Here is a 24130-nt window from a genome sequence, read left to right on the forward strand (position 1 = left end):
TCCCTGGACTCAGGTGTCAGTCTAGTCCTTCCATTTTTTGTTCCTATGAGCTTTTCAGCTGCTGATTTTAGTGGCCGTTTATCACCTTTGTCTGTATCCATTGTGGCAAAGTGGTGATGTTCTAATTCTGTCCTTCCGTCTGCATTTGTTAGTTGAAGGTCTGTGTAATTCTAGAGAGAAGAACATGCCCTACCTATAGGAATGGTAGGATAATAAGCAGGCACTGATGCCATAGCTAACTCCAAAGGTGACCGGTTAGGTTCTTGCTGTGTTATGTTTATGAACTGATGATATATTTTTTTATTCATAATTTAAAAAATTCATTTTGGGCCCGAGCGGGGCCTGCCGGCCGGGCTGCGCAGCCCGCTGTCGCGTGCTTGGGTGCCGTGGCCACCTCCACCTCGGAGGAGCGCTTGGGCTGGCCGGGAGGGCCCCTGGAGACCGGTGAGTGCGGGGGCAGCGGGCCGGCCGGGCACCGGACTGCAGCGCGGAGAGAGCAGCAGGTCCGGAAGGTGTCTTTTAAACTGAAACCCTGCTTTGGTTGTGTGGCGGGTGGCGCCCCTCCTCCATCCCGAAGCAAAAAATGTGTACTTCAGCAAAGAGCGACACTACGTTGGACGCATAGTGGGTTCCAGTTCATTCTCTCCTCCAACAGTTTTGGGTTTCACTTAACATCTGGAAGGCATTTTTTACCATCTGTGAAAACTTCCCTATAATTCATTTTTCCTCACTCCAGTATTAAGAATTATACCAAATTGAAAAAATATGAATGAATATCCTAAAAAAAGAAAAAGGAAGACTTTACACCCTTCTCGTTATTCAGATTCCTCTGGAATAAGCAGAATTGCAGATGGATTCAGTGGAATTTTTTCTGACCATTGTTACAGTGTTTGTTCTATGAGACAACCAGATTTAAAGTATTTTGACAACAAAGATGATGATTCTGATACAGAAACATCAAATGACCTGCCAAAATTTACGGATGGAATCAAGGCCCGAAACAGAAATCAGAACTACCTGGTTCCCAGTCCTGTGCTTAGAATCCTAGAGCACTCTGCATTTTCTACAGAAAAATCTGCTGATATTGAAATTTGTGATGAAGAGTGTGATTCACTTGAATCAGTCAACCAGCAAACTCAGGAGGAGAGTCCTATAGAAGTCCACACTGCTGAAGATGTTCCAATTGCTGCAGAAGTGCATGCCATTTCTGAAGATTATGATATAGAGACAGAAAACAATTCTTCTGAAAGTCTCCAAGACCAAATTGATGAGAATCCACCAGCTAAACTTTGCAAAATTCTTGACAAGAACCAAGCTTTGAATGTGACTACCCAGCAGAAATGGCCTTTACTGAGAGCTAATAGCAGTGGCCTCTATAAATGTGAACTCTGTGAGTTCAACAGCAAGTATTTTTCTGATTTAAAGCAGCATATGATCCTGAAGCATAAGCGAACTGATTCAAATGTGTGTCGAGTATGCAAGGAAACTTTCTCTACCAACATGCTTCTAATCGAACATGCCAAATTGCATGAAGAGGATCCCTACATTTGTAAATACTGCGATTATAAGACAGTAATTTTTGAGAATCTCAGCCAGCACATTGCAGACACTCATTTTAGTGATCACCTTTATTGGTGTGAACAGTGTGATGTACAGTTCTCCTCAAGCAGTGAACTCTACCTACATTTCCAGGAACACAGCTGTGATGAACAGTAATTGTGTCAGTTCTGTGAACATGAAACAAATGATCCAGAAGACTTGCATAGCCATGTGGTAAATGAACATGCATGTAAATTAATAGAATTAAGTGATAAGTATAACAATGGAGAACATGGACAGTACAGTCTCTTAAGCAAAATTACGTTTGACAAATGTAAAAATTTCTTTGTATGTCAAGTATGTGGTTTTCGGAGTAGACTTCATACAAATGTTAACAGGCATGTTGCTATTGAACATACTAAGATTTTTCCTCATGTTTGTGATGACTGTTGCAAAGGTTTTTCAAGTATGCTAGAATATTGCAAACATTTAAATTCACATTTATCTGAAGGGATTTACTTATGCCAGTACTGTGAATATTCAACAGGACAGATTGAAGATCTTAAAATTCATCTAGATTTCAAACATTCAGCTGACTTACCTCATAAATGCAATGACTGCTTGATGAGGTTTGGAAATGAAAGGGAATTAATAAGTCATCTTCCAGTCCATGAGACAACTTGATTATTCTCTTTAAATGACATAATGTAAAGTAATAAATTTAACTTTTTTTGGAGATGTTAAAATTGATGATTTTAAGCACAACTTATGGGAATTGCCTTTAACAAGATTTTTCAAATTGTCCAATTTTCTTGACATTGCTTCATTTTTCAGTATGTAATTGTATCTTAAATGTGGTATTTTCAATGTATGGTAGTTCATAGTTTAACCACTCTTGGTGACTAGGATCCTGTTTCTTGCGTGTGCTCTGATTTCATGAATTGGTAAGAAACATGTATTAATGAAGCTAGACTAGTTTTCCTTCTGGAACCATAGGGGCTATTAACTTTAGTTTTTAAACTCAAACTCAGTGTTTCAGGTGGCATTAAAGTACTGCACTATCAGAACTAAAGTGCAACATAATATACAATTAAGCCCACTGATACTCCCATTAATAAGAACCCATACCCTCTTTTTTACATTCTCCATCAGTAATTTTCCCCAAGGCAATGATTCTTTTAATAACACTAGGAGGCCAGTGTTATAGTAGGAAAGAAAGATCTGGTTTTCTTGGCAGTCTTTTTTTCTTTTAACTTTATTTTAGCCCCTATGTGTTAAGTAATTTAAGATGGGAGGATAGGAAGAACTGGTAAGCATTTAGAACAATTAAAAAAGTAACATTTCAAAACTCAAAAAAAAAAAATTCATTTTGACATCATTAATCTACAATTACATGAAGAACATTATGTTTCCTAGACTCCCCCCTTCACCAAGTCCCCCCCCAAACCCCATTATAATCACTGTCCATCAGCTTAATAAGATGCTATAGAATCACTACATGTCTTCTCTGTGTTGCACAGCCCTCCCTGTGCACTCTCCCCCCCACATTATACATGCTAATTGTAAGGCCCCCTTCCTTTTTCCCCACCCTTATCCCTCCCTTCCCATCCACCCTCCCCTTATTGTTTTATGGTGTAAAAATGTAGTTAGTACAACTGCTGTTCCTACTGTCTTCATTTGAAATCTCAGCCAAAATTCTCTCCTCAGAATTAATATTTAAAATGGGAATTACTGAAAAGATTTAGTATAGATATTTTTTTGACATGTAGATACTGAGTATGTGCATTGGTTTTTTCCATAACCCTGCCATAACATCATCTTGACTATGTTTTCATCCTGAATATCGTGATCAGTATCAAGTATAAAAATGTCTTTGTAATAGCAGTGAAGTACATGTAGTGGCTAAGACCCCAGGCTTTAGAGAGAGACAGTTCTGGGTTCAAATCACACATTGCTGTTCCTTATTGCCAGTGCACCTCAGGAAATGATTTAACCTCAGTGGGCCTATGGTTCCCTCAATGGTAATATAGGGACAGTGAAACCCACCTTACTAGGTCAAATGATTATGAAGATTAAAGTAAACACATTCAAAATGCCTCGGACAGAGCATGGTGCTTGGACTGTGGGGTGTAACTGTCATCCGTGATGGGAGCAAGAGCAGTGCTTGTGTCCATGGCACCCATTGTGTGAGGTCATCATATGTCATGATTCCGAGCCTGGTGCCACAGCATAAAGGGCAGTCAGGACTGCTGGCTCTGGTTGCAGAAGTGCCCAGAGCGGTTCAGGCTGAATCCTGCTTTAAGGTTCTTTTAAGGAAAAAGGAACACTAAAAAAATTTTCTTAACCTTCACACCAAAGGAATTCTCTCAAAAAAGACGTATAAGGTAATTTAAAAATTGTTTTAGAAAGGTTATTTTGAAAGGATGCTTTTCTGTGTCCGGACATACTACTTGGGACTCTAAATAAGGACAGGTAACAGTGTATTTGTTTTGGTTTCCTTATGGAGGACAACCAGCTCTTGATTATTACCTGTGCACTAAGCAGGCTTATTCCTGTAGTACACTAGCTTTATGCTGGTGTATGTGTGTCCGTAAACCTTTTTTTCCTTATCTCTCACCATAATATTTATAGAAATGAATGTGTTACTGCTAAAGATTTAAATTAGTAGCTGTAGAAAGGAGAATTATAATGGTATAAAAGGCTTGATCTGTCACCATCTCTATCTTCTTAGTCATCTTTTTTCTCTGTTTCTTTTAAATCTTAAGAAAGATTATTTTCAGGAACTATTTACTATCTTAGTCTTGGAAATTAAGAAAAAAGAATAAACTTTTATGCATGATTTCTGAATAAAAAAAGCATAGGAATCAAATGATATAAATTATATTTGCTTTTTCTAAGGAAAGTTTATTGAGAAAAATACTTCTTTTTTTCCTCACCCACAATTGATTTGACTGTTCAGTGAATTAAACTTCTAATACAAGCTTCAGCTTTTCCTAACAATCCATTTCTCATTTTATGAAAAAGCCCGATACATGAATTGCCCTTAGAAAGTATTTATTTATAAATGCCTAAAGCAAAAATGTAAATGATGTCATTTTTCAGGTGAATTTTGGACACCAAGATAATCTGTTCCAGGTATATTTTCCTAGCTGAATAAAATATAACTATGTAAATATCATAACTGGATTTAAAAAAGCTTAATTGATTCAACCCTTGAAATTCAATCAAAAGCTCCCCATGCTGGTGAACATAAAACTGTTTTGCCGGATTCCTTCTTAGTGTTTTACGGTGTAAAAATGCAGTTAGTACAACTGCTGTTCCTACTGTCTTCATTTGAAATCTCAGCCAAAATTCACTCAGGATTAATATTTAAAATGGGAATTACTGAAAAGGTTTTGTACAGATATTTTTTTGACATGTAGACACTGAGTATGTGCATTGGTAATTTCCATAACCCTGCCATAACATCATCTTGACTATGCTTTCATCCTGAATATCATGATCAGTATCAAGTATAAAAATGTCTTCATAATAGCAGTGAAGTACATGTAGTGGCTAAGACCCCAGGCTTTAGAGAGAGACAGTCCTGGGTTCAAATCACACATTGCTGTTCCTTATTGCCAGTGCACCTCAGGAAATGATTTAACCTCAGTGGGCCTGTGGTTCCCTCAATGGTAATATAGGGACAGTGAAACCCACCTTACTAGGTCAAATGATTATGAAGATTAAAGTGAACAATACATTCAAAATGCCTCAGACAGAGCATGGTGCTTGGACTGTGGGGTGTAACTGTCATCCGTGATGGGAGCAAGAGCAGTGCTTGTGTCCATGGCACCCATTGTGTGAGGTCATCATATGTCATGATTCCGAGCCTGGTGCCACAGCATAAAGGGCAGTCAGGACTGCTGGCTCTGGTTGCAGAAGTGCCCAGAGTGGTTCAGGCTGAATCCTGCTTTAAGGTTCTTTTAAGGAAAAAGGAACACTAAGAAAATCTTATTAACCTTCATACCAAAGGAATTCTCTCTCAAAAAAGAAGTATAAGGTAATTTAAAAATTGTTTTAGAAAGGTTATTTTGAAAGAATGTTTTTCCTATGTCTGGACATACTACTTGGGACTCTAAATAAGGTCACATAACAGTGTATTTGTTTTGATTTCTTTATGGAGGGCAACCAGCTCTTGATTATTACCTATGCACTAAGCAGGCTTATTCCTGTAGTACACTAGCGTTATGCTGGTGTATGTGTTTCCACGAGGAGACTTATAGTGGGAAATCTGAAATATCACAAAAGTAGGCAAAATAATGTACATCATGTACCTATCATCAGCTTTAGAAATTATCATATGAACAATATTGTTTTACATATATTCCCATCTACTACTACTCTTCCATAATTTGTTGAAGCAAATTTTAGACATCGTACTTCATCTATAAATGTATCTAAAAGATAAGAATTCTTGCTTTCTACAAAAGTATCACAATACCATTATCATACTTTAAAATGATAATTTCTTGATATCATCAAATATCAGACATTGTTCAAAATTTTCATTGTTTAAATTCTTAACTCTCAGAATTTCCTAAACAGTTTGTCTATTTGAATCAAAATCTAGGTAAGATCCAAACATTGGGCATGTTTGATACATCCTTTAAGGCCCCTTTAATCTTCTCGCAGTGTTTTCACTTCTTGAAATTTATTTGTTGAATAAACTGGGTAATTTGTAGAATTTCCTACTGGGTTTTGCTGTGTAGTTTATAAAGCCAGGGAACTGTTTGTCACCTTTTTATATAGACCTTCTTACTTTGTTCTTTAGATTTCTACCCTTTTTCATGGCTTCCCTTAATATCAATTTCACCCAGATTTTACCTTTATAAAAATATTTAAATTATTAGCCTTCATAGAATAGCTTGCATCAAGCCCCATCCCCTTGGAATGGTCCACTGAGTCCTAGGCAGGCGTGAGAATCTCAAGCTGATCCCATTGCCTCTCATCACTCTCATTCACTTACAGTATATAAAATGATATAGATGCTGTTAATTATAGACTGTTTGGCAATTTATATTCAGAGTGGGGAGAGTTCGAGTTAGTTAGATTTCGGGGTTGTGCCAAATCTACTTATTAGATTTATTTAAGAAATATTTTATTGTTAAAATGATAAAAAATACATGTTCCATTTGTATCTGACATGTTCTGACAATCTGGGTCAGTCGGTTCAGTAAATGTGCTATTGAAATGTGGCATAAGGTCCTTGAATTTTAAGTTTAAATGGCTTCTGAGTAAAGATCCTTGATATTGTCATACAGTTTTTATGTGTTAGGTAGAACCGCATGAAATTGCCTATTTTGTAAGTAAAAAATGATTACATACTTACAATTTTATATAGTTCAACCTAATGGACAACTATAGAACCTCAGAAAAGGAACTAGCAATACTTGTAACATGTTCTAAATCTTCCCTGAAATTATATATTAAAAGCTTTTTATTTTTTAGGAGAAAGAAATCAGAAGACAACAAGCTGTTCTGAAGCATCAGGTCTGTAGACATAAAATTAAACAATTGTTGAAATGTACATTTTATGATTTTTCTTAAATCTTAATTTGGGGAGCATATTGAAAATATTTTCTTAAAAATTTCCATTATGATTTCCCCTTAAGTTTTCCCTTCATCTTACAGTTATTGCCTTGCTTTCGTATTGGTGTCTTTTGGGTGGTTAAAAATTGGTTTCATGACTATGTGATTTCTGTTTCATAATGTTGTGCCAACTCTTTCTACCAGGAGTTGGAGAGGCATAGACTAGATATGGTATGGGTATGTTTATTTTTGTACATCTAACACTGCATTGTGATTTGGTTGTGATGTGGTTGTCATAGCAATGCATAAAGTGTAGCACTGGCTGCTGTCATATTACATACTGCTGCATGGCTTTACAGCACAGTGCATTGCATACATCTGCTTGTCTGTCTATAAGTATGATCTGTCCCCAAGATTTTAATTGAATTGTGTAAGCCTTATTGAAGGCCGCTGTCTGAAAATTTGTGTTACTGATGTTAAAATGAAAGTTGGATAACTATACAAATCAGGTACAATTATGACCCATATTCTCCCATCTTTCCTGATGCAAAACTGCCATTGAATACAATGGGAATTTTCAGTTACGTTGATGAGAGAATATGAAATAGATTCGTGTTTTATAGGTAAATTTTAGAAGTGATATTAGAAATATCCCTTTGGGGATACTAAAAAGAATTGATTAGACGTTACAACTTTGATTTTTGAAGTTTGAAATAAAATGAGATGATCAAACTCTAAGCTACTGGTAGTGCTTATCTTATTTTCATACTGTGCCTTTTAGATGCCCTTATGGCCAGTGGTGCAGCTTTTATGGCTTTAAGGAGTGCATGAAGTGGCAGACATCAGTAAATAGGAGTATCCCGTTTCATTGGTATTGGTATATGAACCACATCTAAGCAAAGAGCAGAGAAAAGGAACAACGGAGGAAAACGATTCAGGTCACTTGTCAAAACAACCCAGTTGTACCTCTGTTAAGGGACCAAAATGAGAGGAGGCTGAGTACGTGACTTTTTGCCGGTATTATTTCTGTTCCCCTGTCCTATATGTTCATAACATCCCATTGTATTTGTTTAGAAAGTCACCGTTCTACAGGTGACTTTTTGACCGTTTGTCAACTCTGTACTATAAGTAAATGTATTCTTTCATCTTTTCTATGAATTGATTTGCATTGTCTTTACTTGAAAGACAATGAAAGCTAAACTTTTACTAAAGATGGATAACTGTGAAGCATGGATGTTGATTTGAAACATTGTTTTCTCTAGGATGATCCTTGCCGACATGGTAACTCGCCTCAGCGAAGAGTTGAGAAAAGGAAAAATGGAGAAAAACACTTGTGACTTGTCCAAACTACCAACTTTTGGTTCTGTTAAGACACCGAAACGAGAGGAGCCTGAGTAGGTGACTTTTTGCCGGTATTATTTCTGTTCCCCTGTCCTATATGATCATAACATCCCATTGTATTTGTTTAGAAAGGTTCCACCATACTACAGGTGACTTTTTGACCGTTTGTGTAAATAGGAATTTTCCTATGTAATGTCAACTCTGTACTATAAGTAAATGTATTCTTTCATCTTTTTTATGAATTGATTTGCATTGTCTTTACTTGAAAGACAATGAAAGCTAAACTTTTACTAAAGATGGATAACTCTGAAGCATGGATGTTGATTTGAGACATTGTTTTCTCTAGGATGATCCTTGCCGACATGGTAACTCGCCTCAGCAAAGAGTTGAGAAAAGGAAAAACGGAGAAAAACACTTATGACTTGTCCAAACTACCAACTTTTGGTTCTGTTAAGACACCAAAACGAGAGGAACCTGAGTAGGTGACTTTTTGCCGGTATTATTTCTGTTCCCCTGTCCTATATGATCATAACATCCCATTGTATTTGTTTAGAAAGGTTCCACCATACTACAGGTGACTTTTTGACCGTTTGTGTAAATAGGAATTTTCCTATGTAATGTCAACTCGGTACTATAAGTAAATGTATTCTTTCATCTTTTTTATGAATTTATTTGCATTGTCTTTACTTGAAAGACAATGAAAGCTAAACTTTTACTAAAGATGGATAACTGTGAAGCATGGATGTTGATTCGAAACATTATTTTCTCTAGGATGATCCTTGCCGACATGGTAACTCGCCTCAGTGAAGAGTTGAGAAAAGAAAAAATGGAGAAAAACACTTGTGACTTGTCCAAACTACCAACTTTTGGTTCCGTTAAGACACCGAAACGAGAGGAGCCTGAGTAGGTGACTTTTTGCCGGAATTATTTCTGTTCCCCTGTCCTATATGATCATAACATCCCATTGTATTTGTTTAGAAAGGTTCCACCATACTACAGGTGACTTTTTGACCGTTTGTGTAAATAGGAATTTTCCTATGTAATGTCAACTCTGTACTATAAGTAAATGTATTCTTTCATCTTTTTTATGAATTTATTTGCATTGTCTTTACTTGAAAGACAATGAAAGCTAAACTTTTACTAAAGATGGATAACTGTGAAGCATGGATGTTGATTCGAAACATTATTTTCTCTAGGATGATCCTTGCCGACATGGTAACTCGCCTCAGTGAAGAGTTGAGAAAAGAAAAAATGGAGAAAAACACTTGTGACTTGTCCAAACTACCAACTTTTGGTTCCGTTAAGACACCAAAACGAGAGGAACCTGAGTAGGTGACTTTTTGCCGGTATTATTTCTGTTCCCCTGTCCTATATGATCATAACATCCCATTGTATTTGTTTAGAAAGGTTCCACCATACTACAGGTGACTTTTTGACCGTTTGTGTAAATAGGAATTTTCCTATGTAATGTCAACTCGGTACTATAAGTAAATGTATTCTTTCATCTTTTTTATGAATTGATTTGCATTGTCTTTACTTGAAAGACAATGAAAGCTTAACATTTCATAAAGATGGATAACTGTGAAGTATGGATGTTGATTTGACACATTATTTTCTCTAGGATGATCCTTGCCGACATGGTAACTCACCTCAGCGAAGAGTTGAGAAAAGGAAAAACGGAGAAAAACACTTGTGACTTGTCCAAACTACCAACTTTTGGTTCCGTTAAGACACCAAAACGAGAGGAGCCTGAGTAGGTGACTTTTTCCCGGTATTATTTCTGTTCCCCTTGTCCTATGTGTTCATAACATCCCATTGTATTTGTTTAGGAAAGGTTCCACCATACTACAGGTGACTTTTTTTTTTTTTTTTGTGAAGGCATCTCTCATATTTATTGATCAAATGGTTGTTAACAACAATAAAATTCTGTATAGGGGACTCAATGCACAATCATTAATCAACCCCAAGCCTAATTCTCAACAGTCTCCAATCTTCTGAAGCATAATGAACAAGTTCTTACATGGTGAACAGTGCAAGGGCAGTCATCACAGAAACTGGGTTTTGATCACGCATTATGAACTATAAACAATCAGGTCAAATATGATTATTTGTTTGATTTTTATACTTGATTTATATATGAATCCCACATTTCTCCCTTATTATTATTATTATTATCATTTTTAATAAAATGCTGAAGTGGTAGGTAGATGCAAGATAAAGGTAGAAAACATAGTTTAGTGCTGTAAGAGGACAAATGTAGATGATCAGGTGTGTGCCTATAGACTAAGTATTAATCCAAGCTAGAGAAGGGCAACAAAACATCCACGGATGCAGAAGATTTCTCTCAAAACGGGGGGTGAGGTTCTAAGCCTCACCTCTGTTGATCCCCGATTTCTCACCTGATGGCCCCCCTGCGACTGTGCCTGTCTTAGGTTGTTCCTCCCTTGAGGAATCTTACCCGTCTCTGGCTCACCAGTCATCTTCCGGGGCCATACAGGGAAATGTAAAGTTGGTAAGTGAGCGAGAAGCCTTATTGTTTGAAAAGGTTAGCTTTTTACTTCTTTGCATATTTATGCCCTGTGGCTTCTATGCCCAGCATTTGTCTTGAGGTATCTTTACCACTTGGAAGAATTATGATACTCGGTAAATTTGATATGAGGAACGAATTCTACTTAGGTGTTGTAATTATGAAGGAAGAAGAGAAGCTATAGAAGTAGCAGACGGAAGAAAACATGGGAAGATTGATTATTTCTTTGACATATCTTCTTGTAGAGTAACATAAGCATGATAGGTTTTAAACTACTAATTAAACTGCGTACACACATTAACATAATAGGAATACAGCTACATAACCAAAGCAGACCTACAATTACCAGCCATCTCCAGTGAAACCAAAAAAAACAGTTAGGCACCCTAGGCATTTGTGAAAACTTATCAATGATATGATGTATATTGTCTAACTGAATTTGAATAGTTTGAGAGAAATCAGACAAATTAAAACAACACATTCCTGGGAACCTACAGGTGACTTTTTGACCGTTTGTGTAAATAGGAAATTTCCTATGTAATGTCAACTCTGTACTCTAAGTAAATGTATTCTTTCATCTTTTTTATGAATTGATTTGCATTGTCTTTACTTGAAAGACAATGAAAGCTAAACTTTTACTAAAGATGGATAACTGTGAAGCATGGTTGTTGATTAGAAACATTATTTTCTCTAGGATGATCCTTGCCGACATGGTAACTCGCCTCAGTGAAGAGTTGAGAAAAGAAAAAATGGAGAAAAACACTTGTGACTTGTCCAAACTACCAACTTTTGGTTCCGTTAAGACACCGAAACGAGAGGAGCCTGAGTAGGTGACTTTTTGCCGGAATTATTTCTGTTCCCCTGTCCTATATGATCATAACATCCCATTGTATTTGTTTAGAAAGGTTCCACCATACTACAGGTGACTTTTTGACCGTTTGTGTAAATAGGAATTTTCCTATGTAATGTCAACTCTGTACTATAAGTAAATGTATTCTTTCATCTTTTTATGAATTGATTAGCATTGTCTTTACTTGAAAGACAATGAAAGCTAAACTTTTACTAAAGATGGATAACTCTGAAGCATGGATGTTGATTTGAAACATTATTTTCTCTAGGATGATCCTTGCCAACATGGTAACTCGCCTCAGCGAAGAGTTGAGAAAAGGAAAAACGGAGAAAAACACATGTGACTTGGCCAAACTACCAACTTTTAGTTCCGTTAAGACACTGAAACGAGAACACTCTAAGGACCTGACTCTTTGCGGGTATTATTTCTGTGTCCTTGTCCTGTATGTTCGTAACATCCCCTTGTATATGTTTAGAAACTTTCCACCATACTAAAGGTGACTTTTTGACCATTTGCATAAATAGGAATTTTCCTATGTAATGTCAACTCTGTATTATAAGTAAATGTATTCTTTCATGTGTTTTTATGAATTAATTTGCATTGTCTTTACTTGGAAGAGAATGAAAGCTAAATTTTTACTAAAGATAGATAACTCTAAAGCATGGATATTGATTTCAAACATTATTTTCTCTAGTACGAACCTTAATGAAATGGAAACTCATCTAAGCAAAGAGCAGAGAAAAGGAACAACGGAGGAAAATGATTCAGGTCGCTTGTCAAAACAACCCAGTTGTATCTCTGTTAAGGAACCGAAACAAAAGGAGTCTCTGTACCTGACTAATTGCCGGTATTATTTCTGTTCCCTTGTCCTGTATGTTCATAACATCCCATTGTATTTGTTTAGAAACCTTCCACCATTTAAAGGTGACTTTTTGACCGTTTGTGTAAATAGGAATTTTCTTATGTAATGTCAACTCTGTACTATAAGTAAATGTATTCTTTCATCCTTTCCATGAATTAATTTGCATTGTCTTTACTTGAAAGAGAATGAAAGCTAAACTTTTTCTAAAGATGGGTAACTCTGAAGCATGGATGTTGATTTGAAACATTATTTTCTCTAGTTTCGTCTTTGCTGAAATGGTAAATCGCCTCTGTGAAGAGTTGATAAAAGGAAAAATGGAGGCAAACACTTGTGACTTGAAAGAACTACCACCTTTTACTTATTCTAAGGAACTGATAGAGAACCCGGACCTCTACCAGGACATGACTTTTTCCCGGTATTATTTCTGTTCCCCTGTCCTATGTGTTCATAACATCTCCCATTGTATTTGTTTAGAAAACTACCACCATATTACAGGTGACTTTTTGACAGTTTTTGTGAGTGGAAATTTTCGTATGTAATGTCAACTCTGTACTATAAGTAAATGTAGTTTTTCATCTTCTTTATGAATTAATTTGCATTGTCTTTACTTGAAAGAGAATGAAAGCTAAACTTTTACTAAAGATGGATAACTCTGAAGCATGGATGTTGATTTGAAACATTATTTTCTCTAGGATGATCCTCACTGATATGCATACTCACCTCAGCGAAGCGTTGAGAAACAAAAAAAAAGAGGAAAACACTTGTGACTGGGCCAAACTACCAACTTTTAGTTCCGTTAAGACAATGAAACGAGAACACTCTAAGGACCTGACTCTTTGCGGGTATTATTTCTGTTCCCCTCTCATGTATGTTCATAACATGCCCTTGTATTTGTTTAGAAACCTTCCACCATACTAAAGGTGACTTTGGGACCGTTTGTGTAAATAGGAATTTTCCTATGTAATGTCAACTCTGTACTATAAGTAAGTGTATTCTTTCATGTGTTTTTATGAATTAATTTGCATTGTCTTTACTTGAAAGAGAATGAAAGCTAAACTTTTACTAAAAATAGATAACCCTAAAGCATGGATATTGATTTCAAACATTATTTTCTCTAGTACGAACCTTAATGAAATAGAAACTCATCTCAGCAAAGAGCAGAGAAAAAGAAAAAGGGAGGAAAACACTTCTGGTAACTCGTCAGAACCAAGTCTTACTTGTGTTAAAAAAGCAAAACGAGATGACTGTAAGGACCTGTGCAGGTATTATTTCTGTTCCCCTGTCCTATATGTTCATAACATCCCACTGTATCTGTTTAGCAACCTTCCACTATATATTAAAGGTGACTTTGACAGTTTGCATAAATAAGAATTTTCCTATATAATGTCAACTCTGTACTATAAGTAAATGTTTTCTTTCTTCTTTTTTAATGAATTAATTTGCATTGTGTTTACTTGAAAGAGAATAAAAGGTAAACTTTTACTAAAGATAGATAACTCTAAAGCATGGATATTGATTTCAAATATTATTTTCTCTAGTATGATCCTTACCGAAATAGAAAATCATGAGGATGCATGGCCTTTTCGTCTTCCTGTAAACTTGAACTTTGTTCCTGGTTATACCAAAGTTATTAAGAAGCCTATGGATTTTTCCACAATTAGAGAGAAATTAATTAGTGGACAGTAAGTAAATCATTTCTGTTCAGTGTTTATTGAATGTTATGTGCTCAGTACTCTTATAGTGAGCCAAGAATACATCAATTACAAGCCCTGCCTTTAGAGACAGGATATATATGTGTGGTTAAGGTTGTATGATATGGAAGACAAGTCAATTAAAATTATATCAGTAATTAGAAATAGTGTAATAAAGCTGTTTTGACTTTGGAAGGCCACCAAACCTAGCCTGGGAGTTAAGGAAAAGTATCAGGGAAGCCTCCCAAAGTGACTTAAGTGACATGTAAGCTGGAGCTTATATTGTGCATCATTGGGATATCTATACCATTTCATGTGCATTTAACAAAAATTGATTTCATAATATTTTCAGATTATTATAAGATGGATCATTGTTAATTTTAAGTAATGAAAGCTTTACAATTAATCATAGATTACAAAAAAGGCCTGTGTTAAAAGTAGAAGAAAATTATTTGCTCCTCTCTACCATATGGTCTTTGTGATCCTATCAAAGGGTAAAGTGGCTTCCTGGTCACAGTTAATGATTTTTGTTAAAACGACTTCAGACTCCTGCCAGCTAGTGACCACTGTCAGTGGGCTTTAGTTGGTTCTGGATATTGGACTCCTGTGGAATCACAGGACGGAATGAGACTGTTTGTTTACAGAACAAACCCACATAAAGCATTTCACGTGAGAATGGCCAGGAGCTGTGGAGCTGCATAGGCCCTCTACTCCATTCTCCCCGCTCCCTTTATTCCTATATACTGCTTTTGGTTAATGTAGCTTGTGCCCATAACTGCAGGCAAATTCACCAGTAATTCTGGAGAAAAAAGGAACTTTACATGAAAAAGAACCATAAAATATATTTTGATTACATTCTTACTGTGTGTTTTTTTTTTTTTTTTGGTGAACTGTATTTATTTATTTATTTATTTATTTATTTATTTATTATTTATTTTTTATTGAAGGGTAGTTGACAACAGCATTGCATTACATTAGTTTCAGGTGTACAACACAGTGATTCAACATTTATATACATGATAATTCTAGGTACCAGGTATCACCATACCAGGTTGTTACAATATTTTGACTATATTCCTTATGCTATACATTACATCCCGGTTACTTATTTATTTTACAATTGGAAGTGTGTTTATATATATATATATATATATATATATATATATATGTTTTTTTTTTTTGTGAGGGCATCTCTCATATTTATTGATCGAATAGTTGTTAACCACATAAATTTCTGTATAGGGGGGTCAATACTCAATGCACAATCATTAATCCACCCCAAGCCTAATTTTCGTCAGTCTCCAATCTTCTGATGCATAACGAACAAATTCTTACATGGAGTACAAATTCTTACATAGTGAATAAGTTACATGGTGAACAGTACAAGGGCAGTCATCACAGAAACTTTCGGTTTTGTTCATGCATTATGAACTATACACAGTTCAAATATGAATATTCATTTGATTTTTAAACTTGATTTATATGTGGATACCACATTTCTCTATTAGTATTATTTTTGATAAAATGCTGAAGTGGTAGGTAGATACAAGATAAAGGTAGAAAACATAGTTTAGTGCTGTAAGAGGACAAATGTAGATGATCAGGTGTGTGCCTGTAGACTATGTGTTAATCCGAGCTAGATGAGGGCAATAAACATCCATGTATGCCAAAGATTTCTCTCAGAACATGAGGGGGGAGGTTCTAAGCCTCACCTCTGCTGCTCTCCATTTTCTCACCAGATGGCCCCCTGCGACTGTGCCTGTCTTAGGTTGTTCCTCCCTTGAGGAATCTTACCCGTCTATGGCTAACCAGTCATCTTCCGGGGCCATACAAGGAAATGTTAAGTTGGTAAGTGAGAGAGAAGCCTTATTGTTTGAAAAGGTTAGCTTTTTACTTCTTTGCATATTTATGCCCTGTGGCTTCTATGCCCAGCATTTGTCTTGAGGTGTCTTTACCACTTGGAAGAATTATGATACTCGTTAAATTCGACATGTGGCACGAGTTCTATTTAAAGGTTGTGATTAGGTAGGAAGAAGAAAAGCTATAGAAGTAGCAGGCAGAAGAAAACCTGGGAAGATTGATTATTTCTTTGACATATCTTCTTGTAGAGTAACTTCAGCATGCTTACTGTGTTTTTTAAAAGCATTATTTAACAGTGTATTATTTGATCCCTCCTGGATATTCCTTGGGAGAAAATGACCGTGTTCTATAATTTATATTCAATTTAGAAGTGTTGATTAGAACTTAACTCATTAGTGACCAACATTCTTATATGTATCAAAGGATTTAAGAAGTTGACAAAATGACTAATTTACTTGTTTGTAAGCTAAAATGCCAGTCTTTCAAAAGATTCTATTTACCTTTTAAAAAATTAAAATTCAGAAAACATTTAAGACTGTTATAATATTGGTTCTAATATGAACCAAACAGCAGAAGCTGGTGTCTAGATAGGAACTAGTTCTTTTGCTCAGATGTTTAGGTGGGTAGCATACAGACTTACACAGGAAGACTGTACCAGTGTTTAAATTAACTCTTGACTTTATCTTCTGCGATTCTCCAGTCCCTGGGTGGAGGATGAACTCCAGCCTCAAAATCCCCAAAACACACAGGTTCAAACATTAAAACAGAGCTTAGACATTACCAAAAATTGGAGCTCCCTTTTGAGAACGAGTCCTGGTGAATGGAGGAGAAACATAGCAGAGGGAGGCAGGCGGAGGGGAGCAGTTCTGTATGATCCCGTTCATGACGCCAGCTGTGTCTGAGGCAAAATTCAGTGGATTCAAGCTCCTCTAACTTCAAGTTGTTCGATTAAGCCCAAACTAATGAGCTGGAAACAAAACTCACAACAATATTTCAAATATTTAAATCAGAAATTTATAGAACGGAGGGGAGGAGGTGTCTAGTTTAATGAGTCTGGGTTCTGTCAGCTGCCCTGTCCTGTGAAGGGACGGCAGAGATGTGAGCACCACACTCACCGCTCCTAGAATCTCACCGAGAATTCCTTCCTGGATTCCAGTCTTCCTGACATTAATCATTAACCTTTTCTTGTAGTAAGGAAGAGTCTATAAAGAGAGAAATATTTCTCAAAGTAACATTAAAATATTTTATAAAAGCTATTCTCATACATTGTATGATTCTATTTTTATGAAATCCCCAGAATAGGTAAATCCATAGAGACAGAAAAACAGATTAGTTGTTTCTGGGGACTGGGATAGGGAGGAATGGAGAGTAACTGTTTAATTGGTTGGGTATGAGGTTTCACTTTAGGGTAATGACAATGTTTTGAAACTAAATAGAGGTGGTGGTAGTAGAATGTGTGGAATATACTAAGTGCCACTGAATTAGCTACCTTAAAATGACCAATTTTATGTTATGTGCATGTCACCTGAATAAAAATAATAATTCCCAGAAGAATAGGAAAATGGGTGAGGTTACATTAGTACTGACTTAATTCTCTTATTATTGCATATATCATAATGAGAGAGTGAAAAAGACTATATACAAGGTATTTGATGAAAGAAACAGTTCCACTTTTACCAGGTCACAGAGCTCCAGTGTGTACTTCATAGGTATTTTAAAAGGTAGATTAGTGTTCAGCTTATCATACGTTATATATTAGAATTAATTTAAATTTGGATATCCAAGAGCCCTCCTTCAAAATGTATTGACTTGAAATGCTTGAGTTGGATTGAAACAAGGCAGTCCTTTTTTTACCAAAAAGCTTGGGCAGGTGCATTCACCAATCTGTCTTCTCTGTACTCTTACAGAGAAAGAGAATCAGGTTTATTGCACCAAAACACAGATGCCACAGTGCTTCCAATGGAAGGGCAGATCCTCGTAGTGTTTCTCTGTGAAGGTTTAACGTGGTGTTTTGTTGTTGGGATCATCATAATCCATTGCTTGAGAAAAGAGCACTGTTGAAAAGAGAAGAGAAAGAGGATATGGGGAAGATTTAACACAGAGTGGCCTGTCCTGGGATGTAGGTGAAGGCTCCAGGGCAGCTGTAATGTGTTTCGTGCATAGGAGGCATTGACATTATTTCTAATGAAACTAAGTTGTTTTGAATGTGGGTCATAGGGTACTACAAGTGCTACAATTGGTCAGAAAAGTTAAACTAGTCAAGTGGGATGAGTCCTGGGATGGTATTGTGGTTCAAGTCAAACTGGAAATTGGATGGGGGGAGAAATGCTAGTTAGTTGAAATATATCTTGATCTTCTGAGAAATCTGTTTTTCCATTTAACCTGTCTATATTCTTTAAAGTCCAGAACACATGGAAGTTTTAAAATGTTCCATTTGTAAGAGGATATAAGGTGTTTTATTTCTGCTTAAATGCAATTATCTTTTTTTCTCTTACCTTTTCTGTTTTACTTTTTATTCTACCTTTTATTATCATTTCATTTGTTTACAAAACAAAGCCACCCTACAAAATAACCTCTAAATCATGTGTTTTCTTTCAGGTATCCAAACCTGGAATCCTTTGCTGTAGATGTCAGGCTTGTTTTTGACAACTGTGAAGCATTTAATCAAGATGATTCTGATACAGGCAGAGCTGGCCACAGTATGAGGAAGTATTTTGAGAAAAAGTGGACATATACCCTCAAAGTGAGCCGAAGCTACAATAATCTCTTTTCTCCTGTTCAATAAGGACGAATAAGACCAGCAATGTCAACTGTATTTTACATAAATGTGCAAGGCACACGCATAATGACTTTCTTTCTTAGTAAAAGTATCACACACAAAAACAATATCAGAAGAATGAAACCATTTTTCAAGGCTTCACTCCTGCAACAACCAAGGCCCTTGGTTATTGGTTTGTGTGATTTATCAGCTAATTTAGGTAGAACAGGGAAGCACACCCAAAGAATTTTCAAAGGTAAGGGTGTTACAGAGTAACAGCAATTAAAAAAATATTCAACACAAGAGCTCTAATGTGGGAGATGGTTCTCCTTTCCCTCTCAATAAATATCTACTTTTCCTTTTTTTATTTTGTAGTTTATTTTTTAGTGAATGTATTTAATTTTATGAATTATTCATAATTAAACCACATTCAGAATCTTCGTTTTCTGTGAAAAGGAGGAACTAGAAGATTGCTTTAAATCTTGAAAATACAAGGAATGTTTTAGGAGGAATGTCTCTGAGCAGGATGGACCGCTCGTGGCCAGACCTTTCCTCAGGTGTCCGGCCCTCCTAGTGCTGAGTGGCCCTGGGCCTGCCCTGGTGGTGGCCCCACAGTGGGTGGGCGTGGATTCTTGGGGCAGGAGCGCACCAACCCAGGGCACCAGGAGCCAGGCTGGCTGTTTCCCGCCCCCCTCCCAGTCTTCTCCCTGGGATGTCCATGGGGCAACTAGCCCTGTCACTATGCCCCCAATGCCTGCTGAGTCCCCCAGACCAGACAGGTCTTTGGGGTTGCCAGTGGGTTGAGGTCTCCACACCTCTCTGGGGCCTTGTCTCACTGTGTCTGCAGGAGTTCTGGGATCGGCTGAGGTCAATCACTCCTGCCCAGCCGCCACCTGCTTCTCTGCCCCCTCCACTTAGGCCCATCATCTCCCACCTTCACCCCACCCAGTCCCCTTTCCCTCCCCTCTGCCTTCCCCTCCCCCTTCCCTCCATTCACCCTCCGTTCCCCCTGTGCCCATGGGGGTCCTGTGCTCATGGGGAGTCCTGCCCATGGGCCTCTGTTCTCATGGGGGACCCTCTGCTCATGGGGCCCTGTGCTCACGGGCCTTGTTTTCATGGGGGGCTCATGTGCCTCAGCAGCTTGTTTGGGGAGTGAAGCTTTGTCTTTTGGTCAGGCTTTAATCCCTTAGTTGCCTGACCTGGGGTTGGGGAGGCATGTGTCCCACTCCAGTCCCCATCTGCAGCCACACATCCCTTCGTTGTTTGTCCCTCTGTCCCAGGTCTGAGGCCTTGATTTGGGGAGCAGCTCTGTTGCGGTGAACAGTGGGAAGAGCTCTGGGCCCTTGGTACACCTCTGTGCGAGTTGGGACCATTGCAGGCTCATCAGAGCCTCGTGGGGACCCGCTGGTGTCCAGAGCCTTGGGGTCACCCATGTCAAGCAGCTGGTTCATTTCGGGGTTTTTAGCATCTCTTCCAGGTCGGGTCCCCTCCAACTCAGCCAAGCCCCTCTCCTGCATTTGCCTTGATTTGGGGCTGGGTCACACATGACAGTGGGCTCCTGGCAAAGACACTCTCTCCGGGTACACCTTCCATGTGTCCTGCTCTCCCCACTCCAGGTGCTGGCATTTAGCAAAATCCACAGCCCTTTCCTCTGAAAGCCTTAGAGCTTCTGCCCCAGACAGTAAAGCCACGTTACAGTAAGGTTTGTTTCCACATTTACTAGGAAGAAAAAGTACAGTGTGAACTTGGCCACAAAGAAAGAGTATTTTTAATTGTAGTAAAAAGCGTAGAACACAAAATGTACCCTCCCAACAGTATTTAAGCACATTTTAGGACCATTGACTGTATCCCACTGTTGGGGAACAGATCTCCAGAACATTGTCATCTAGTAGAGCTGAACTCCGTACCTATGGAATTGGTCCCCACTCCCCTCCCCAGACCCTGGCCACTGGCCCCTGCTTTTGTTTCCATGATTTTGATGATGGCAGGTATCCCCTATGAATGGAATCATACAGGACTTGTCCCTCTGTGTCCGGCTTGTTACATTCAGCATCATGTCCTCATGTTGTGACATGTGATGGGATTTCTTTCTTTAAGGCTGAACAGTGTTCCACTGTGTGTTTGGACCATGTTTCCTTTGCCCATTTGCCAGCAGACACTTGTGTTGCTTCCAGCGCTTGGCCACCACTGTGAATAATGCTGCAGTGAACATGGCTGTGCAGATGTCTCTGAGATACCACTTTCAGTTCTTTTGGACATGTATCCAGAAGTCTCATTGCTGGATGATGATGGTAATTGTATGTTCAGTGTTTTGAGGAATCATCGTACTGTCTTCCACAGCAGCTGCACCATTTTACATTCCTGCCAGCAGTGCACACGGCCTCCAGTTTCTCCACCTACATTTGTCTTTTGGTTTTTGATAGTGGTTGTCCTACTGGGAGGAAGACGGCATCTCACTGTGGTTTTGGTTTGCTTTTCTGTCATGATGACAGGTGTCAGCACCTTTTCATACGTCTGTTGGCCAACTGTGCTTCTCATTGGAGAAATGTCTCTTCTGGTCCTTTGTCCACATTACAGGTAGGCTGCCTGGGATCCCCGCATCTCCTGCAGGTCTCCTTCCCACTGAGCGGCTTGTTTCCACTGTGCAGAGCTTCTCAGTACACTGTGACCTCCTTTGTCTAGTGTTGCTGTTGTTAACTTGTGCTTAAATGTCCTTTTGATCACCTGAGATAAAGGCAGGGATGACTGCACCAAGTTCATCACATTCATCCCAAAGGAATTGACACCATTAGTTAGGTAAGAATGCCTTATCAAACATGAACATACAATGTTTGCTGAGAGTTTTTGTTGATGTTTATTTTGACATAATGATAGCCTTTTAGGAGGGCAACAATAGGTTACCGACAGATCTTATGCATCGTCCATTCACAGTCCCCAAGTCTCAGCATTTTATGTTACCTTTATGCTGCTTCAGAGCACAGAGGAGGGCATGCTGTTTCCCTGGCTATGTTTTCATGTCTGCAATAACATATTATGTAAACCAGATGGCTTCTAACAGCAGGGATTTATCTTCTTTCAGTTCTAGAGACCACACGTCCAAACTCGAGGTTGTGGGCAGGGCCATGCTCCCTCCTCAGGCTCCAGGGGAGGCTCCCTCTGGCTTCTTCTAGCTCCTGGGGGGCTCCAGGTGGCCCTGTGAGTGTGGCCACATCCCTCTCATCTCTGCCTCTGTGTCCACATGGCTTCTCTGTGTCCGGGTCTCTCCTCTTCTGACTCCTATAAGGGTACCAGTCACTAGATTACTGGCCACCCTCATCCAGGATGACCTCATATCAGATTTTGCAGTTAATCCCATCTGCAAACACCCTTTTCCCAAATAAGGTCCCATTCACATGTTCTGGGGGAATATCATTTTTGGGCCCAGAAAATCACCCTTTATTTTAGGAGATGACCAGGGCCCTATATTGACTGGCACTGCCAGCAACTGTATGGGATGGGGGTGGGGGCAGAATGAGGACCCTGGCAGCGCCTTTGATGGGAGGGATCAAGGCTGGGCTCAGTCAAAAAGTGACTTTCTACCTTGAGGCTCATGAAAGCACTTAGGCCACCCTTTCTCTCAGCAAAAGGAACCCAGCACTGAGTCCAGAGTAGTTACCTCAGAAAGCATCTTCTGGAATCTTGCCATTAATAGCATTATGGCACCAATAATTACAGGTATAGAAGAATCAGTCGCTGGACAAAATGACAGCACTGTCACTTTAGGCTCAGCAAGGCTGAAGCAGGAGTGTTTGAAGCCGGAAAGCTTGGACAATTGAGAAAGTTGGTTGTCAAGGAAATGGAGCAGGCCTGTTAAGGTTGTCAAGGAAACTTCTCAGAGCAGGAGGCAGGAATTGGGGAGCTGGACTCCCTGTGGTCCTCCTAAAGGTGCCACTGCTTTTAAGCAACATTATCTGAATGATGAGCTGAGAGTCATCTTTTCAGTGTGATTCAGTCATCTTCTCTGGTTTCAGAACTGTGGGTTAAATCAAGCCTTATTTTCTGTTACAGTTGGAGACAGGCTTGCAAAGCACCTTTCTTTTTAGGGAAAAGGCTGCTACTGCAACAGAGTGTGCCAGCACATGAGGGGCTGAGAGGTCAAGGACCACTCCCTCCACACAAGCGCCTGGGGCAGGTGGGTCTCAGAGTCCCACTGCATCCATCTTGTTTTTCCTTCTTCCTCCAGGCTGGAGTTTTCCGGCCAGCAGGGGGTATAGGGCTGCCAGTGTGACCATGTGGGAACTGCATCCTTCATCCTAAGACCTGAGCTGGCAGAGGCCCTCATCAAGCCCACCCACTTCCTCATAGGAAACCTAGAGACATGGTGCCCACCCTGCTGGTGGGGATGGGCTGGGAAGTGCAGTGTAGACACCACCAGAAAAATGGAAACAGGCGCTGGTCAGCAGCTGCAAGGCTCCCCCACAACGGGATCACCAGGATGCATGTGCAGTCTTGGGGCCTGTGAGCTACACACTACTATGGACTCCAATATTCATTGCTCTGGAAATCCAGTTTTCCAGGACACTTGCAAAACAAAGTCATGAATTTTTGGGTTCGTGCAGATCCAAGCAGACACTGGATGCCAGGTGGCACAGGCTTCAGGAGTTAGCAGGGGATGTTCCATATGCTGAGCAGCAGTTCAATGAGCTCCCCTTTATGTCTCCGTTCTTCCTTACTCTCTGCTGCTGCAAGGCAGTTGTCATTCCATGATACTCAGGTTTTAATGAATTCCTTCCTCATCTCGTACTCTTGACTTCACTGCATCTGCAAACCAAATTCCTCCCCAACAGGAGTGACAGAGATAGCTTTCATTAGCATCCAGGAGTTGGTGTAACAATGTACCACAAACGTAGGAAATCAGTGCCTCACTAAAGCGTGAACTGGGGGCATTGGCAAGATGGGGCTTTCTAAGGGCTTGCAGGGAGAAGTGTGGGTGCCTCTGTGCTCCCTGTGGGACCCCCAGGTGTTCCTGGGCCTATAGAGGATCATCTCATTGAGTCCCCCCATTATTCTCCCCCTATATTTGCCCGTGTGTGATGGGTGGAGGCCAGACTGCAGCAAGGCTGGGACTAGAGCACCCAGGCTCTGAGCACTT

The 24130-nt window shown here is 39.0% G+C and overlaps 1 protein-coding gene and 1 pseudogene across 2 annotated transcripts in view; both read left to right on the top strand.

Moving 5' to 3' along the window:
• Positions 1 to 13260, top strand: part of LOC118907367 (uncharacterized) — a 61108-nt gene extending 47848 nt beyond the window's left edge. The window contains exons 6-8 of one of the 2 annotated variants that reach the window (XM_057504949.1): positions 7030 to 7071; positions 7892 to 8127; positions 12950 to 13247. The gene's annotated coding sequence lies outside the window, so the exon portion shown is untranslated. Of the gene's footprint in view, positions 1 to 7029; positions 7072 to 7891; positions 8128 to 10070; positions 10223 to 12949 lie in introns of those variants that run through there. The other variant, XR_008998597.1, reaches the window with a different exon arrangement.
• On the top strand, positions 357 to 2885 carry LOC130684334 (zinc finger protein 639-like; annotated as a pseudogene).
• Positions 13261 to 24130: the final 10870 nt, after the last annotated feature.

Source organism: Manis pentadactyla, chromosome 7 (assembly GCF_030020395.1).
Source record: "Manis pentadactyla isolate mManPen7 chromosome 7, mManPen7.hap1, whole genome shotgun sequence".
NCBI lineage: Eukaryota > Metazoa > Chordata > Mammalia > Pholidota > Manidae > Manis > Manis pentadactyla.